Here is a 17,071-nt window from a genome sequence, read left to right as displayed (position 1 = left end):
TTTGAAACTAAAAGATGATTGAAAAAAAGGCTGCTATAAATCACAAAGCTCTAACAAGTTCTAAATTATCACAGTGGGAGTAAAGATAGTATAAAAATGATAAAATAACTAGCAAAGAAGCTTAGTCACAGCAAAAATGAATGTTCCTACAATTCCTTTGGTAAAAGACCTAGTAGTATTTCAGTAATTGGTATTAATTATTGTTGGCAAGAAAGTATCAGCAACTCTCATTTAACTATGTCAGTTATCATTAATATAAATCTTTCAGGACTCATTTTTATGAACACATATACTTTGAACATTGGAGAAACAGTATTTTTCAGTTGCAAAATAGATTAAGCTGGGTCAGAAAATGTGGAAGAATGTCTACTTCCAAATTCACCATTTTTCTGGGTTTGTTCCATTGCACAGATATTTACTCCTCCTGTAAAAGCACTGACTGGTTGATTTCACAGAATCATAGAATATCCTGAGTTGGAAGGGACTCACAAGGATCATCAAGTCTAACTCCTGGTCCTTCACAGGACACCCCAAGAATAACACCATATGCCTGAGAGGAATATCCAAATGCTTCTTGAGCTCTGTCAGGGTGGTGCTGTGACCACTTCCCTGGGGAGACTGTTCCAGTGCCCAAACACCATCTGGAGGAAGAAACTTTTCCTGATATTCAAGCAAACCCCTGTCCCTATCAATGCCCATTCACCCAGCTCCCTCCCTTCCTCATACAGCTTCATGTCATTCTCTTGACTTCTATCACTGGTAACACAGAGCAGACACCAGTGCCTGTCTCTCCTCTTCCCCTCCCAAGGAAGTTGTAACTGCAAGGAGGTGTCCCCTCAGTCTCCTCCAGTCTGAACAGACCAAGTGACCTCAGCTGCTCCTCACATGATTTCCCCTCAAGGCCCATCATCTTATTTTTGCCCTCCTTTGGTCTCTCTCTAGTAGTTTAATGTCTTCTATTGTGGCACCCAAAAGTGTCCTAGCACTTGAGGTGAGGCTGCCCCAGAGCAGAGCAGAGCAGGACAATCCCCTCCCTTGCCTGCCTGGCAATGCTGTCCCTGATGCCCCCAGGACACCCTTGGCCCTCCTGGCTGCCAGGGCACTGCTGGCTCATGTTCAGCTTGCCATGGACCAGAACCGCAGGGCCCTTTCCACGGCACTGCTGTCCAGCCTCTCATTCCCCAGTCTCCATGTACATCTCGGCATACACGGAGTTGCCCCATCCCAGGTGAAGAATCTGCCACTTTCCCATGTCAGCCTTCATACAGTTGGGGATTTCATAGCCCTCAGATATGTCCAAGTCTCTCTGTGGGGCTTCTGACTTTGAGGGAGTCAAAAGCTCCTTCCAGTGTAGTATCACTGGCAAACTTACTTATTATGTCTTTATATGTCAGTAAACCCCCCAAACGTACAAACCATATTCACTTATACTTGAAGACACTGGGTTGACTTATGCATACAGACATATGGGTTGACTGTAACAATAAACCTCCCCTGACACAACTTCAGGCCATTCCCTTGGATCCTGTCACTGGGCACTCAGAGAAGAGACCAGTGCCTGCCCTTCCTCTTCACAAGGAATTTGTAATTGCAATGAGGTCTCCCCTCAGTCTCCTCCAGGCTAAACAGACCAAGTGACCTAAGCTGCTCCTCATATGGCTTCCCCTCAAGGCCCTTCCCCTTCTTTGTGGCCCTGCTTTGGATGATCTCTAATACTTTAATATATTTTATGTCTTGCATAGCATTTAATCCTACATCCTGTAGTTCTGTATATTACATATTTAGGCAAGTACATATTATTTATGTCTTTTCCTACAAAGCAACAGTTTATGTTTTCTGAGTCACTAAACATAAAAACCAGACAAATTTCAATAACAAAATGAAGAGTATAGATTTTTATAAGGTTTCAAACAGAAGGAAAGTACTTATTCTAAAGTGTTCCAAGGTTTTGAGAAGTAAAAATGCATTATCATCAAGCAGGTGATATTTGTCTTCAATAAAGTTACATTTAGAAGTTCTTTATCTATCTGAATTTCAGTCAAGCATTTGCTGCAATTCCATAAGAGAAATTATTAGCTTAGCAGATGTAGAAGGGAATCAGTAGAGAATGCTTGTGAACAAGGGAGTTGGTGACAGTTGCACTGAAAGCAGAAAGCAGACAGAGGAAATCTCTATAGAAACATGGAAAAATATTTGATTAGCAAAAAAGCTTCAGGAGAGGAGAGGAGAGGAGAGGAGAGGAGAGGAGAGGAGAGGAGAGGAGAGGAGAGGAGAGGAGAGGAGAGGAGAGGAGAGGAGAGGAGAGGAGAGGTTTAGGCTGGATAAGGTTCTTCACCCACAGGGTGACTGGGCACTGGAACAGGCTCCCCAAGGAAGTGGTCACAGCACCAAGTCTGCCAGAGTTCAAGTAGTGTTTGACACAGCAGGACAATGCTCTCAGGCACACAGTGTGTGACTCCTGGGGATGGTGCTGTGCAGGGCTAGGGGGTTGGACTCTGTCAGTCTTGAGGGTCCCTTGCAACTCAGAATATTCTGTGATTCTATGACAAGGGCTTCTAGGACAGATTTAATTGCCTCTTTGCTAGATGTACTGTATGGTATATTCCTGTAAACTTTGACAATATATATTGATTTGTATCTTCAAATTTTTTCTCTTTTATTTGTTTTTTATTTACATGAGAACCTACTGTGCAAAGAATATCTGTGGTACACAAAAGAAAATGCAAAAGGAGAGTAAAAGAGCTATAGGTGTATTTAAGAACAAATTTCTTAGCTTTCTTCTTTGGCAAGTAACTACAGGCTTTTCTCTTTCCCTGTATTAATATTAAACATATATTAATGATTTCACCATATCTATTTTCACCTCTGCAGATTGTGCTGTTTTAAAGTTAGCCCATTACCTAAAAGATATAGAGAAACTCTGCATTTTTACTACAGCAAAGGTATGGTGAATTTATAATATCTCACCAAAAATCATAAAAATTAGTGGAATTATTTGGATTGTCATTTGAGAAGCTGAAGCAAAATAACACTTTATCATCTGAGAGCGCGTTTCTTCTGATTTTGGTAAATTTCGTTTTGAGTAAAATGGGAATGTTTCAGATCCCTTCTTCAGGATAGATAGCACAGTATTGGTGTTCCGTAAGCATCAAGTGCTTGGATATTTTCCCCAGTTAGGATACCAGTTAATGAATTTGCTTTTCTGATTTTTTTTTATTGACTCTCATTGGAATGATGGACATTCTTGAGTTTTTTGAAAATCAACCTTAACATTCTGTGAAGATTTTCATCTGCTTTTTCCCTCCTCGGTACCCCTCTTCCAGGCCAATGCAGTAGAAATATGAGTAACACTCTTCATAAAATACTAAAAATTTATTCTGATTTTTATACACCTCCTAGTAGCAAAACAAGAGATGCAAATAGTATAATCCATTTGCTATGAGTCTGAATTCCATCTAAATGTCTGAGAAGTGTACAACTTGTCTTAAAACAACAATTTTTTCTCTCTAGGGATTAATACCAATATGACAGCGATTTTTTTTTGACAGTGATCACAAATATGATTTTTTTTGTTGAAAAAAACATCAAATCCATAAAGATTTACCTTCTAAAAATGATTCTGCATGTGCTTCAAAACCAACTTTTCTTTTAGGAATAAATTTAATGAGCTGTTATTGTCATCTTTTTTGAAGATGCAGTTCCTTATATGCAAGAAAAACTAAAATAACATGAGCACTATTGCTTTTACCATGCATTTATAGAAGTAAGTTTGTTGATGTAGAAATGGTATATTTTCATTTTAAGGGCAACAAGCTATGTGCTGAAAAACTATGAAGATGCCCTATTGTCACATTAAATAATATTGGAAAGGGTAATAATGGGAAAAGGGAAAATGTTCTTAAAGGTCATTTATCTTAGCTACAAGTTGCCAGTTTGGACAGACAATCAGTGATTGTCACTCACAAATAGGAGCTCTGGATAGTAAATCCCTCCTTGTGTTACCCAAACAACAGAAAGGCCTCTATTCCTGCATGACTACAAGTGAATATTAAAACAGTGGGCACCCTCACTGCTATTGTTCACTTAGTTCAGCATGCGTAGGAAGATGAAAAGCAGGTGACAGATATACATAAGTAGTTCTTTAGAAAACTGTAGTGCTCCATAGGATGATAAAATATAAAAAAAAGAGGGTATACATCGCAATAATGTAATGGCTTTTCTTTAGCTAGCGAGTTTTGCTTTCACACACGTGGAGAACTTGTTCTGGAAAACTGTCGTAAGCCTACTGAGTTGTTAGTGATCTTGGAGCTCCAGTTCTGACAAGTCTAATCACAAAAGGAAGGAGGTGTATTAAAAATGCATTAATGCATAAAGCTATAGGATGCATGGGAGACTTAGAGTTTTGCTAGATCAGATATTTGCATTTCATCTTCTATTTATCTTGCTGATCCTTCAGTAGAATAAATATCAAACCATTAATATACAGAGCTGTCTTCAGAACTCTGAAAGCCACTTGAGAATGGTATAGAGAGGTTACTCCTTATTTGTTTCTGGGACAGAGAAAAGAAGAAAAAAAAATTTGTTTTTACAACAACATTCTTTTATTTTTTTCATGCTAAGCACTTAAAGCAAATGATTCTTGAAAATTATTTTTTTCCAGTTTTGCAATGCAATACTCTATTGTATCACATTATGAAATAGAAATAACCTCAAAAAATTATCATCATATGCATAATATTAACTCATTCTATTTCAATCAATTTCTTCTCCTTTCTCCAAAGTGGAATAATTTATTAGTTATCAATAATGTATGCTTATGTGTATTGTGCAGACTTCCTCTGTTTAATTCCTCAGTGGTTTTGACTAATGTTTCTGCTTTTTGTGTTCTGACAAATGATTTTTAGATTCCATTGTATTTATTCTTATAGGAACAAACTTCTGTAGTAGCAGATCAAGCTCTGAAGCTCTTATGTGCACAACTGTGCTGCCACAGAAGATTTATTGCAAATAATAAGTAAATAATAAGCATTGAACTTTTCAAGTGCATTGTATTTTTCACATGCATTGTATTTTCTATCAGCACTTATTCTGCATGTTATTATGGATCTCATAATATCTAAAAGCATGAAGGAAAACATTTAATTTTACAGAAATCTTAGATTTGGGGGGGGGGGGGCGGGGGGTTTGTTCCAGTTTTGGTGTAGCATGGGAAGCATAGTGGTAACCATTCCCAGCTTTTTTTAGGACATCCAAAGACAAAGGAACCTGTGTTTTTTTGAAACGAGTTTCATCTTAGTGTTTGGAATAAATATGGTGGTGATATTTCTTTGGAGAACAATAAGAAATAAGAAACAGATATTGAAGAAATATAGTAAGAAACAGAATTGAATAACGTCCATCCGAGGTAACCTTCGGAAGCTCACACAATTTGGTATCCAGGAGCTCTTTATCTTTCCAAGTGACAATGGCACTGGTGTCTTCCTCCTAAGTAATGTGGAAGCATAAATGTGGCTTTCATGTGTGTCTGGACCACTGTCTAATGCCCTATCAGCTTATGGCACAGAGGAGGCTTTTATAATGGATGTGCATTTGTGTCTGGGGCATAACAAATTAGCATGTGACTTCACTGCTTTTTAAAATCCAGAAATATTGAGATAAACAATAGGAAAAAAAAAGATGTATTCTATGCCTGCTCCAATTATACAGATTTAATATACCTTCAGAAATTAATTGGGCACAATATGGTCAGCCAGACCTCAGGGGAATATTTAGTCTGTTACCACTTCTAAGAGGAGAATCTAATTTCAATTTGAAATTTTTAAAAAATTTAGAGGATGGTTTGAACCCTTCTCTAGTGTGAAAAGCACTTTCAGAAAAGTTGTACTGTAAAAGCGATGCTCTCCAAGGTAGATCTGAAGTTTGCAGGTCTGTGTTAAAGAAAGGAGTTGAGATAAAACTGTGAGCTAAAAAAAAGGACATCTCTTGTCTAACTGCTTTTTCCCTTCCATCAGGGAGATATTTTATTGAAACGCAGGGCTTGCAATTCATACCACCAGAAATATGCTACAGCTTCCTGTCTTGTTGCCTATCTGATCCTAGATTATTATAGATCTATATTATTTTAAAAAATTCACTTTGAAGCAGGAGTATTGCCAGTAGTTGATAAAATCTGCTGTTGCACAGAGATCCAGACAGTGCTTAAAAATATTCTTATGTTGGTATAGGGAAATGTTTGTAAGCGGAATGAAATCTCTAAGACAGAAAGAATGGCTGGTCGTGTACAAGATGGTGAGAAATGTCTCCCAGCAAGAGTCTTCAACTAGATCATATTCCCAAGACTGTTTTCTGATCAGTTCTTAAGACCTCTCTGGCCTGTGGTCTTGCATAGCCACTGCAGTATGTGCATGTTTAATCTCTCCTGATTACTATAAAGTACATAAAAGCATCCAACTGTCTTAAGGACGAACAAAATGTTGTCCTGTGTGATTACTTCTACATTTGTATGAAGAGTTTTTTCTGAATAATAACAAGTGTCTTTGAGTACAGTTCAGTCAATTCTGCCCTAGGAACAGCTGGGATATCTCTTTGTCTCATGTAAAAGTCACATACCTTGGTGATACATATTAGCAGCAGATAGACATCTACCTGTTCCATTAAATCAGATGTAGTCCTTTTATCTGCTGGCTTTTTTATACAACCTTGTTATTGTTTTTGTTTCTTTTTGATTATCATTAGTTAGAATTTTAATACTGGAGGCTCTTCAGACTGATTATGCTGTGGACACCTTAGGATGTCTATCATCTCCTCAGGCAGCCTGGTGTATACCAGGGAGCCAAGAGGAAATACCTTGATTGTAAAGTTATCCAGATTATTTTCAAATAATTGCAAGAAAATAAAGCAGTGAACTGATATTCTCAAATGCAAAACAGCAACCTTGTTTTTATACTGACTTACAAAGTTACACTCTATTTCTTGTTGAAATGTTAATATAGTGTTTGGTAAATTTTTTTCCAGATAAACCTATTTCTCTTCAGTGAAATTTGTCTCTTGTACTGGATATTCATGCATTCTTTGAAAATGTAAACACCATGCACTCTTCAGACCCCTGTCACTAAGTTTAAACAGCATTTAAATTCAAAAGCATTTCTGTAAATTGAACAATTGATAGTAAATCTAAGAAATATAAACCAATTTTACTATGACTAGGGTTTTTTCGTCCACAGTGATGTGGGTTTAGATTTTTGAACTCAACCATGAATCAGGATTGGGATTGTGTACTATATTTTTTTTATTCTATCTTTCCCAAATTTTCCTGGAGCCAGTGCTATATTGAATCTTTTTACATAACTCGTCCCAGACTAGATGAGCCAAATCAGACTGGAAAGCAGGTTGTAGAATTTTGAACCTGAACTATGTGTCTGTTCTTGCTTTTTAGGATATAGCAGTTTTTTGTTGTTTTCTGCAAAGGTTTTGTTCCAGAGAGTCTTATTGAAGCATCCTAACAACATCACAGAGCAGTGACCTTTCTGGCTCAGTTTTCTGGCTTAGATAACATTTAGTGTGACAGTTACTAAAAGGCAATTTCCCAATAGGTAGCTGTGGAGAACAGATTGAGGTCTTAAAATTAATAGAAAATTATAAAATCTTAATAGCAGGAATAACAGTAATTATTCATGCATTAATTGATTTAAGCTTGGTGCTTAGGTCTCTGAATGTTTTCATTTTAAAACCAAAAATTATTGGAAAAGTAATGTGTGTAAGTGAACTGTCCCCACACTTAACTATTTACCTTCATTTCCTCAGTTGCTGCTTATACACAATTTAAAATCTTTTTCTCTAGTACATGGAACTATTTACTCTGAAGACAGACTAATTGGAGAGTCATTCATGCTAAGAATGTGTGGAGCTTTTGATGGAGTGCTGGAGCAGAGCACTGGCATGAAATGAATTGCTTAACCATAACGCTTTTCACTGAATGACGCAAATGTCATAGGTAGTGGGAAACAATATTGACTAGAACAATGACACAATCAAGTCTGAGATTTAAATAAAATTTTGAAACAAGAAAATTAGTTTGTTTTTACTAAAATCCCTCAAGTCTCAGTATAGGAAGGCTTATTTACTTTTACTCCAGAACCACGTCATCACTAGCTCATTTACATATATGCACAAGCCAATTTCTCCTTATGCCTCTTTCATGTGGTAGAAATACTTGAATCTTAAATCTACATTTGTGGCACCATAAGATAACATTTTCATGGCATTGGTCATTGTCATTGTACAGATAACATGGCAGCTCACATAATATGCTGGAAATATCCATGAATTAAGGACCAGCAAAGCAAAGCAATATAAAATGACAGTCTTGTGGTCAGTCTTACTTTTTTACTTTGATATGTTTAAATCTGGCCTTAGTAAAATCAAAGTTCAGTATTCACATTTTAAGTAATTGACTTTGCTGTATATTTAACATAAGAAGAACTTAATATATGATAGCATAACAGTGTGTATGAGGGTGACAAATTTATATTAACCAGTACATAGGTAGTTTTGGTGGTTTGGGTTTGTTTTTTTGTTTTTTTTTCCTAAATTCAGGAGCTCAGAATAAAAGCATGTGCTATTATCTTTTTTAAAACTCTAAAGAGTTGAGAAAAAAATAGATGGAGGTACAAATAATGTAATGATGTAATATAATAATGCTAAAAGAAAGTCGTAAGCAAATAATAAGAGCATATTACTGTTTTTACCATATTAACACTCTGTCTCTTCACTCAAATAATGCTAAATGTAAGCATCCTATAGTTTTGTGAAATAAAGGAATGTGCAGCAATAGGACTTATGTGTTAGAATATGATTGAAGACAGAAGAGGATTACCAAAAGTCACAGATTGTAGGTTCGTGGGAAAAGGGGCTTGAGTTAGGTTATGAGGAAAGCCAAAAATCAGAATGCTTTGGGGGTCTCACATGAAGGTCAGATGCACTGAGTGTGTAATAAGTGGGAGGCAATGCAGCAGCCATTATCTTCCCCCTGACAAGGGAGCAGCTCACTGACCTCGTATGTTGACAAATGGAGAGGAAAACTCTGCACTGAGATGTAAATTCCCCACACAGGTCCCTCATGAATATCTTGTTTCAGAATTCAAGCCAGTGACCTGGAAAACAAGGTTCCTCCCCAATCAAAATGACAGGCAGGGCTGGTTTCCTGTTAGGAAGACTACTAGATGTGTAAAAAAATTATGATTTCTGAGAAGAAAAAAATGAGATGTCACACAGAGCAAAATATTACTTTCAAATGGTCTTCTGCATCTCCATTGAATGGCAGCTGTTAAGAATTCAATTGTGTGTATGACACACTGCAATGCAGGATGGAAGTTCTGTTGGGGAGCAAAAATGAATAGAAATTTTCAATTCAAATACTCATTTGAGAATATTTGAATATCTGTCATTCTTTTTAGCCTAAAGGTTAATTCTTGAAAAGAATTTCCATTAGTAACACAAATTGTAACCTTGTCAAATCCTCTTATGTAATGCATCAGTGCTGAAAGACATACTCTGCAAAACTGTACTATTAAATACATAACCTTGGTTCATAGTGAATTTATACGTTTAGCAGTTTCTTTGATTTGTCAGTTATTTGTATAAGATGTTATGGTTTTGTCTATGTACTTGTGTCAGCATATAGAGAACATTTTGTAAATGTTACTATATTCTTTTTTGCATATGTATGTTCTGTTGCCATGCTCTCTTTATTTCATAGATAGTAATTAAGAAAATTGTATGATGCCATTGCCCTCACACAAGACAAGTGGCTGTCTAAGGAATTCTTTTCAGTATGACAGATCTCTTTTCTTAATCTGTGCATGTATGCCAGTGTTATATATCAATTATTATATTTCAGCAGTCCTGATTCTGTGTAGAGAGAAAAAATAATTATGATTTTTCTTTCTGGATGATGATTTAGCTCTTATTTCACCAACAGTCAGGATGCAGAATTACAGAGTATTTGGATAAATGTCATAAAGTTTAATATTTAAGGGTGTCCAAATTCACACCATGAGCTGTGGGCATGGAGAATGTAGATTTTTGTTAGAGACAGACAGCCTTAATGTACTGTGGCTCTCCAATCAACAACTTCATTTACTCAAATAAAGAAATAAAACTATGGGAGTTAATTTTATAAATTAAGTTTTTCTACTGTGGCTAGATTTTTTCTGCTGTGAAAACTCCATTAGAAGTTTTGCAGAATTATGAAATAATTTCTTTTTATCATGGTAATAAAATCTGTTTTCCATAAAATATTTTTAAAGCTTTTGGCTTTGCTTTATAGTGAATTTAAATAATTATCTGCACTTCACTATATTATCTTCCTTCATTCTCTTTCATTCTCAGTTGTACCATGCCCTGATGTAATGTTCATGCTGTTTCTGCTGCTTGGTACAATTTTTGTTAAGAGACAGCATGGTTGGAGTTTGCACACAGATCTTAGGCAGAATGAATATGTTAATAAGCTCCAACCTCAGATTGCACACTCAAATTACTATCAATTGTGCATGCAATTTTTCCAGGCTATTTGTTCTGAAAATAAGTACTAAATTATGCATTCAATGCAGTGTCATGTATGAGTACAAAAGAGGAATTTGCTCAAATATTTCCAAAAATGAATATTTGTGTGTGCAAATACAATGAAATTAAATTATTTTATGTACCCTCTTTAGCAGATTGGAAACAGTAAGACAAAAAACTTATAGTATTGAAGGTGGGAATTAAATGCTTGAAAAGCAGGCAACTGAGCCTGTGACTTAAAGTGGATGTATGTATTTCATTTATTTGGAGCCAGTCACTGGCAGGCCTTTTCAAATCGCTTAGTCTGCATAAAATCTGGAATAATGGAAAACTGATAGAAAAACATTATTGTGAGCTGTCCTAGTGAGGGATATATTGTCAAGAAACTGCATTGCTCATAGTTGCTGTTTATTTCCTTGTTTTCAGACTCAGACAGATTTGTTAGGAGAATACGCTTTGGTCACAAATCTAAGACTGCCTGACACTGAAAAAAGTTCAGATCTGTCCAAGAAGAAGACCATGTGCAGGCAGCATATCTATGCTGCTGCTTTGGCTCTGCTCTTTCATTACTTTTGTTTAAATGTGTCAGTTCATTTTTCTTGGAATAGCAGGTATAAAGTAAGACCAACTGACATAACAAGCATACAGGGTGTACTTAGTAGGGGGTGTTTTAAATAGTCTATGACTCACACATATTCTTTAAGTTTGTAGCTTTACATCTTTTTTAACACTATAGCTGCAAGCACTATATGCTCTGTCTAATGTACTCCAAAGCACATACAGGATACCATCAATACTCTTCTAACACATTGAAAATTTCCAAGCTGTAAAGAAGCTCTCCCAAAGTAAACCATAGTGAAAAACAACTATACGTATGCATGTGTGTGTGTGTGTGTGTGAGTCAATCCCACACTTTCAGAGCAATGTGAAACAAATTTGGGAGGTATTATGAAGCCTTTACATGGAACAAACACAATTGTGGAAGAAAGAGGAATGATGTATTTGAAACCAGATGGATATGGATAACCTTAGAAAAGAAATGTAATTTTAGATCCTTTTGGAGTAAACATGTTAAGCAAGTTAACTTCTAGAAACACACAGCAATTCCAGATCTGCACTTGCTAGACTAATGTGATTTGAAGTCATGGAGTTGCAGATGAAAATAACTTTTGAATTCATGTGGCAAGTTTTCCATTGAAGGTTCTAATATAAACATATGGACTTGTTGGCCATCTAAGAGACTCCTCCACTGAAATAAATACCCCCACAGGCCCCTAGTGTTACTAGGCTAGCCCAGATCTAAGAGAGTTTTGGGGGAAATATTTCAGGGTTAAGGAAAAAGATTCCAAAAGGGGCTCTAACCCCCGATGTGGTCCAAGACGCTTATTCTTGGAGGTTTCTGGGAGAGGAAGAGGGAAAAAGAGCGAACAAGGAAGGGCAGGGCCTTATCTAGACTCCTGCTCAGGAAAAGAGAATTGGCTCTCAGCCAATTGGGTCAAGAAAGGAAGGAAGGGTTAAGCTAACATGGTTAGTTACAGCTACAGGGGTCTCTGGGGGAAAAAACTTTTCCCAGAGGAATACAACATTCCACTATATTGGTTTCCCAAGCCCCAAATCTTTTCTCAAAAAGGGGTGAATTTCCCTGGGTAATTGTGGCAACCATGTCCTGGCATCTGTATTCCTAGTGCAAGCCAGGAGGAGACAACTGCATGGTATTTTGAAGATCTGTGACAATGGTCCAGGGGCTGGTGAAATATGTCTAAACATGTGAGATTTCCTCTCCTCAGTAAAAGATGGCACTGGTAGGAAATAGACAGTAGGTTATAGCAAGTTCTCAAGTACAGGATGTAAGTTTAGTAAATTGAATTGCACATTGTGCAAATGTATAACTGTGATAGCCTATAGGGGGTTAGGCATCAAGGAAAGATCATTCAGTCATCACAATCTGTGGTATGAAGTTGGATAGTCTGCTCCTGTCTGCTCCAGCTTTGGCGGTACGTGCAAAAGAGAGTTGACATTCTGCGACATTGAAGACAATGTTTGTTCACAATTTAATGAATGCTGAAAGTGCTATACTTCAGGACCCTTACCTATTATCCTGCAACCATAAAAAAAAATATTCTTTTTAATGTGGCATTAAATAAAAAAAAAATGACGTTATATTTTGTAAGTGCTAGAATTTAAATATCTGCAGAAAAAAATACATTTGCATTTGTTTAAGGCAGCTAGTGTTATTTTTTGTTCAAAGAAAGAGGGAATTTTGCCCCATACAATAGGGAAGTCCTGTAAATGGGTTTGCATAGAGAGTCAAGAGGGATTGGAAATTTCCCCTTTTGGCTGGGATTTCCAGATCCAATGTGAGGATGAGAAATAAGAGATGCTTGCTGACACAGGCATCAGCATGAAGCTGAGCTTGCTACAAACTGTTTTCAAATAAGTTATATTAAATTAGATTTAGCCACAGCCAAAGAATTTCTGCCTGAATTTTTAGGTTGGAAGATTATCTTTAAAACTGATTTTTCAACAAATTCAGTGTATTGTGTATGTTCTGATCTACACATCCTGGTTATAGGAAGGAGGATCTGAACTGGAATTGCTGAGAATGGCAGAGTAAATGTCAGAAACTTGAAATGTAGGACATGTAGCATAAACACAGCAATTTCAAATTATCAAGACACTGGGCGTTGTGGAGTCTTTTTGTCTTTTAAATAGTGTTACATTTTCAAGAGGAGAAAAATCAAATATTTCTTTACCCTTAAATGTTCACAGTATTTTTAAAAAGATGTCTGACTTTGATTTTAGGTGATAATTTGAAACCTAGAGATGAAAGAGTTTGAATTGAACCTTACGTAAGTTACACGTCAATCACCAGTTGACTTCTACAAAAAACTGTTGAGGATTAACTCAATGAATGCTATAAGGAATATAAGGAATAATATTTAATTGTAATTGAGGAGTGGGAGTGTGAGGGAAAGACTTTCAGTCCCTAGAGACTTTGAACACTATCTGCCTACAGAGAAACACTCAGACTGCGATAAACTTGAGGACATTTATCCAACAAGAACTAGACTAATTTCTTTTCCTGGAAAGAAAACTATATTTAATCTCATTTATTACTGCAAAATTATTTCCTCCTCTTAATAATATGTAAGCATCCTGATTGTTGGAACACAACAATTAGTCTTACTAACAGGCCAGATAAAAAAAAGAAATTTTACAGGGCTGTAAATAAAATTCTTGTTAATTATGCACAAAACAGTGTCCTTTCCCCTCCAAGTTGTGGCTATTAGATGCTAGGCTAAGTAAAATGAAAAATGAATACACCGAAGAAGCTCTTTTAACATACTTGAATCAAAGTTAAGCTTATTTTTTTAAACATCAGATATACCAGTTTCTATCTTTGTTTTCTGTATCTTGCTCATTTGAAAGGGTTAAGGCATCAAGCACTCACTGGGTGCTCTTAAATGAAGAGATAAAGGGACTTGTAGTGCTTGTGCTCCTGCATCGGCTGTCCTAGAGTACATATCCTTGGGCACCCCTTTGAATTCCTCCAAACATTTTACTTTGAAGAGTGAGAGTAAACAAATGCATGTGAACTTCTGGTTTTAATAATACAGAGGCAACCACTCCAGGTGAAATGCTCAGTCTATACACAGCTATTCATGTTAAGATACTTTAATGTTTATCTAGATAGAATCAATTTTGTGTTACATACCTACAGTTTTTCTCTGGGGCTCTAACTGACTAGTAGGAGATGATGGTGGCAAATTTTTTTCAAATTTTGTAACCAGCAATTTGATGAAGAATGGCCTCAGGGACAGAAACACTATGTACCATAGAATCATAGAATGTCTTTGATTGGAAGGGACCTTGAAGATAATCTTTTTCCAATCCTCCTCCTGTGGGCTTCCACTAGACCAGGTTGCTTAGAGCTCCATCCAGCCTGGTCTTGAACCCTTCCAAGTATGGGACATCCACGGATTCTCTTGGCAACCTGTGCCAGTGCCTCACCACCCTCAGAGTAAATGCTCATGTATTAAGTACCACTCCATATGTCTTCCTTGTAATGTTCCCTTCAGGTACTGAATGCCACAATTAGGTCACCCCTAACCCTTTTATTCAGTCTGAACAATTACATCTCTCTCAGCCTTTCCTCATAGGAAAGGTGCTCCATGCCTCTGTTCATCTTTGTGTTCCTCCTCTGGACTGTCTCCAAGGGGTCCCTGGTCCTTCCTGTTCAGAGGACCCCAGCTCTGCATGCAGTGCTCCAGGTGGGTCTCACCAGAGCAGAGCAGAGCAGAGGGGCAGAATCCCCTCCCTCCCCTGCTGCCCATGGGGCTCTGGATGGAGCCCAAGACACATTTGGCTCTCTGGGCTGTGAGTGCCATGGCTGGGGCATGTGCAGCCTCTCACCCACAGCACCCCCAAGCCCTTCTGGGCAGGGCTGCTCTGGGTCTGTTCATGCCCAGCCTGTGCTGATAGTGGGCCTTGTCCCTGTGGATCTCCTGTTATTCAGGTTGTCAACCACACTACTCAGCCTGATATCGCTGCCAATTTGCAAAGGGTACAATCAGTCCTTTCATCTATGTTATTAAAGATGTTAAATAGAGACCCCTGAAGGACACTACTTGTCAATGATATCTGTCAGGACTCTGAGCCATTGACCACCATCCTCTGGATGGGATTGTACAACCACCTTCTTATCCATCTAACAGTTCAGTCATTGAATAGAGCTCTCTCCATTTTAGAGAGACGGATGTTGCAGGGAAGAGTGTTAAAAGTTTTACAGAGTCCAGATAAATGACATCTGTAATCCTTTCCTTGTCCACTGATGGAGTTGCGTGATCACAGAAGTTGGTCAGGCAGGACTTCCTCTGGTAAAGCTATGCTGGATGTCTCAGATAATCTCGCTATACTCCATAAGCCTTAGCCCAGCTTCTAAAAGGATCTGTTCTATTTATACCCTTTTTAAAGAGAGTACAACGTCTCCCTTTTTCCAATCACGTGGTACTTCACCTGACTGCCATAACTCTTCAAATATCATGGAGACTGGTTTGGCAACTACATCAGCTGATTTGCTCAGGGCTCTGGGATGCATTTCGCCAGTTCCCAGAGGCTTATGTAAGTTCAGATTTCTCAAGCGGTTATGAACTCAACTTTTAGTTACAGTGGGGGAGGCTTTGCTTCCGCAGTCACCAACCTGCTATCTATATACCTAAGAGGTGTGGGAAGAAAGGTTGTCATTGAAAACTGGGATAAAATGTTTGGTGGGTTCCTCAGCCTTCTATTTATCTGTTGTTACCAGCTTTGTCAGTGTTATCAGAAGGAATTCACCTTCTTTATTTTCTGGTTTACATGCCTATAGAAGCCCTTCCTGTTATTCTTCATATCTTGCCAGGTTCAATTCCAGCTTTGCCTTTGACCTTCCTCAGCCCATCCCTACAAAACTGAACTTCCTTGTTATAGCATTCCCAGGTCCCCTGTCCGAGCTTCAGCTGCCTGTGTATTTGCTTCTTTCCCTTTATTTTATTTTCCCGGCTCAGCCATGCTGGTGTCTTCTTGCCCAATTTCTTGCACATGGAGAGTCAGCTCTGGCACTCTATGGGAGATCTCCTTACAGAACTGTTCCACTCTCTGCCAGAACTGTTCCACTCCCTTGTCCCTGAGGACAGTCTCCTAGGGAATCCCACTATCTCCCCGAAGACCTGTAACTCTGCTTCCCTAAAGTTCAGGGTCCTGACTTTAGGCCTTACCTGACTCATATACTCAGGATTGTAGGATCCACCACTGAATGATCACTGCAGCCCAAAACACCTCTAATCTTGACATCCTCAATTAGCTCACTTATACTGATGACCATCAGATCTATGTGATATGTTTGTAGAAAAAGGGAGGAGACCTATTTTAAAAATCTTGAGATTATGGAATATTTGTTTTATGAGCCTTCATTCTGAAGTTATCTATGAGTTGTCAAAAACCCAAAGCTATACTGGAGAAGTGGTCTTATCTATCTAATGCATTACACATTTATTTTAGCACTTACAATTATATATCAATGTACATGTAACAGGTTTGTGATGCATGCTTATATTTGCCATAAACATGAATTAGCAGCCAAAATGACTATACAGTGACTGTTCTTACTATACATTCCTCAGAGAAGATGGGAAAGAGCCTTGTAAAAATACTGCTGAATGAAAGTACAGATAAAAGGGGCAAAATTCATAAATATAATAGTTTGTTGACAGTCTCAGTACAACTTCTCTCAGATTTGAAAAATTATGCATAAAACAGTTCTACAGAATGGTATACAGTACATGCAAGTAAGTGTGCTTTGAGACTGGTGTGTAATGAGACCATTACATTCCGTTGACCCTATGTTAGCCCATATGTTTAAATGTACACAATGCGTTTCATTGTGGTAATGTACTTTGGTCTTCTGCAAACATTCACTAAAATAATTCTGCTCTTTAAAAGCAGTATGTCCTTCAGCATTAACTAAAGCCTT

General features: G+C 37.6%; 1 long non-coding RNA gene across 1 annotated transcript; it reads right to left on the bottom strand.

Annotated features, from left to right (window-relative positions):
• Positions 1 to 3,798: 3,798 nt before the first annotated feature.
• Positions 3,799 to 16,430, bottom strand: LOC137464420 (uncharacterized). Its single transcript, XR_010994229.1, has 3 exons — positions 16,317 to 16,430; positions 9,053 to 9,152; positions 3,799 to 4,550 (listed from the first exon to the last, which is right to left on the bottom strand). It is a non-coding gene; the product is annotated as an uncharacterized lncRNA (long non-coding RNA).
• Between the last annotated feature and the right edge of the window lie 641 nt (positions 16,431 to 17,071).

Source organism: Anomalospiza imberbis, chromosome Z, assembly GCF_031753505.1.
Source record: "Anomalospiza imberbis isolate Cuckoo-Finch-1a 21T00152 chromosome Z, ASM3175350v1, whole genome shotgun sequence".
In the NCBI taxonomy this organism is placed as follows: Eukaryota; Metazoa; Chordata; class Aves; order Passeriformes; family Viduidae; genus Anomalospiza; species Anomalospiza imberbis.
The sequence above is the reverse complement of the archived record's forward strand: the minus strand, read 5'-3'. Positions and strand labels throughout refer to the sequence as shown.